This window comes from Macaca mulatta, chromosome 10 (assembly GCF_049350105.2).
Source record: "Macaca mulatta isolate MMU2019108-1 chromosome 10, T2T-MMU8v2.0, whole genome shotgun sequence".
NCBI lineage: Eukaryota > Metazoa > Chordata > Mammalia > Primates > Cercopithecidae > Macaca > Macaca mulatta.
In genome coordinates this window covers 100,299,819-100,302,541 of record NC_133415.1, presented here as the reverse complement: position 1 = coordinate 100,302,541, position 2,723 = coordinate 100,299,819, and the positions used below count along the sequence as shown (strand labels likewise).

The following is a 2,723-nucleotide window of genomic DNA, read 5'->3' as shown; positions in this document are numbered from 1 at the left end:
GGTTCAAGGGACTCTCCAGCCTCAGCCTCTTGAGTAGCTAGGACTACAGGCATGTGTCACCATGCCTGACTCAGGACTCATTTATTGAATGACACTATGTATCAGACCTGTCCCAAGCACATGCCAATGCAGTTCCTATTACGAAAACTTACAGTCCAGACTTGACAAATTCCCAAATGACTACCCTGGAAAATTTCAACCCCTATCCTGGGCCTGTTTCTACATTTGTGAAATGAGCAATTTAAACTCATTATTTCCCCAAGTGTAGGTAAGATTATTTTTGGTAAAATATTTGGGCACCATTAAAAAGCACTGTGGAAAATAATCTTTTTCATTTTTTTTTAATAGAGATGGGGGGTCTCACGATGTTGCCCAGGCTAGTCTCAAATTCCTGGCCTCAAGTGATCCTCCCATCCCGGCCTCCCAAAGTGCTGGGATTATAGCCGTGAGCCACCACACCCAGCCAGTCACCTCTCTTTCTCTCTTTCTTTTTTTTTTTTTTTTTTTGATGGAGTTTGGCTCCCGTTGCCCAGGCTGGAGTGCAATGGTGCGATCTTGGCTCACTGCAACCTCTGCCTCTTGGGTTCAAGCAATTACCCTGCCTCAGCCTCCTGAGTAGCTGGGATTACAGGCACCACCACCACCCCTGGCTAATTTTTTGTATTTTTGGTAGAGATGGGGTTTCATCATATTGGCCAGGCTGGTCTTGAACTCCTGACCTCAGGTGATCCACCCATCTCAGCCTCCTAAAGTGCTGGGATTACAGGCTTAAGCCACCACGCCCGGCCTCAGTCACCCCTTTTTCAATCCTCTTCTAATTTTACCTCTAGTAGGAATCTCAATGTGGTGCAATCTCCTTTTTTGTTTTTGATTTTTTTTGAGTCAGGGTCTCACTCTGTTGCCCAGGCTGGAGTGCAGTGGCACAATCATAGTTCACTACAGCCTTGACCTCCTAGGTTCAAGTGATCTTCCCACCTCAGCCTCCTGAGGCAGGTGCCATTACACCCTGCTAATTTTTTTTTTTTCTTTTTCTTTTTGTAGAGACAAGGGCCTCCCTATGTTGCCCAGGCTTGTCTCAAACTCTGGCCTCAAAATATTCTCCTACCTCAGTCTCCCAAAGTGCTGGAATTACAGGCATGAGCCACCACCTCCAGCCCAATCTCCTTTTTGACAGAGGACAAGCAGATCTGGACCCTAAAGCCTGTACAGGCAACAGTCTCTAGCCAGCATATAATTACATTGTGTTGTTTCACTGTCTTTATTTTTACTTCTAGCTCCCATTTATGGCAAGAGGTATAGGTGTTCTGCTTATGTATTGATACAACGTTTCCTTTTGAAATAAAATTTATATAGCTAAAAATAAGTGAACCAATGCAAGAAAAATGCTAAGTAAATAACATAGATGGTACAGATATAAAAATGCTAAATAATATAGATGATATGGCAAAACTCATAAAGATAGAACAGGAACAACTCAAGTTAGGCAAACTGAGATCTATTTCACTCAGCCCATTTTGCAGGCATGAAACCTAAGGCCCAGAGCAGGTAATAAAATCTCAGCATTATCTCACTGACTCCGACATGGCAAGGAAATTGCAGAGGATGGGTATGCAGTCAGAATTCGTTAGACAGTCATGAATTTCAGGAGGTTCCAAGCCAGCAAGCAGGTCTGCCGGTCAGGTATGCAGATCCTGAATCTACCAGTGATTGTATTGCACCTTCCTTTCCACCTTGTCCCCACTGGACAAGATTCATTCATTCAACAAATACTTATGCTCCCTGCAGCAGTACATATACTAAAATTGGAATAACACAAAGAAGATTAGCATGGCCCCTGTGCAAGGATGACATGCAAATTCATGAAGTGTTTCATATTAAAAGAGAAAAAAAAACCAGCCAGGCACAGTGGCTCATGCCTATAATCCCAGCATTTTGGGAGACCAAGGCAGGAGGATCATTTGAGTCCAGAAGTTCGAGACCAGCCTGGACAACATGGTAAAGCCCCATCTCTATAAAAAATACAAAAATAAGCTGGGAGGCCGTGTGCAGTGGCTCATGCCTGTAATCCCAGCACTTTGGGAGGCTGAGGCGGGTGGATCACCTAAGGTCAGGAGTTCGACACCAGCCTGGCCAGCATGGTGTAAACAATAGTTAGCTGGTCATGGTGGCATGTGCCTGTAGTCCCAGCTACTCTTGAGGCTGAGGCACAAGAATCACTTGAACCCAAGAGGCAGAGGTTGCGGTGAGCTGAGATCGTGCCACTGCACTCCAGCCTGGGAGATAGAGCAACAGACTCAGTCTCAAAAAAAAAAAAAAAAAATTAGCTGGGCATGGTGGCACGTGCCTATAGTCCTGGCTACTCAGGAGACTGAGGCTGGAGGAACACTTCAACCCAGGAGTTCCAGGCTGCAGTGAGCCGTGATAGCGCCACTGAACTCCAGCCTGGGCGACAGAACAAGACCCTATCTTTTAAAAAAAAAAAAAATATATATATATATATACACACACACACACACGCACGCGCACACACACACACGCGCACACACACACACGCGCACACACACACACAAATTAGCTGGACTTGGTGGTGGATGCCTACAATCCCAGCTACTGGGGAGGTTGAGGCAGGAGAATCACCTGAACCTGGGATCAGGGTTGCAGTGAGCCGAGTTTGCGCCACAGCACTCCAGCTCGGGCAACAGAGCGAGACTCTCTCTCCGGAA

The 2,723-nt window shown here is 45.9% G+C and overlaps 1 non-coding gene across 1 annotated transcript; it reads left to right on the top strand.

Moving 5' to 3' along the window:
- The first annotated feature begins 1,772 nt into the window (after positions 1-1,772).
- Positions 1,773-1,879, top strand: LOC114670734 (U6 spliceosomal RNA). The gene has a single exon (XR_003720424.1). It is a non-coding gene; the product is annotated as a U6 spliceosomal RNA (small nuclear RNA).
- The last annotated feature ends 844 nt before the right edge of the window (positions 1,880-2,723 follow it).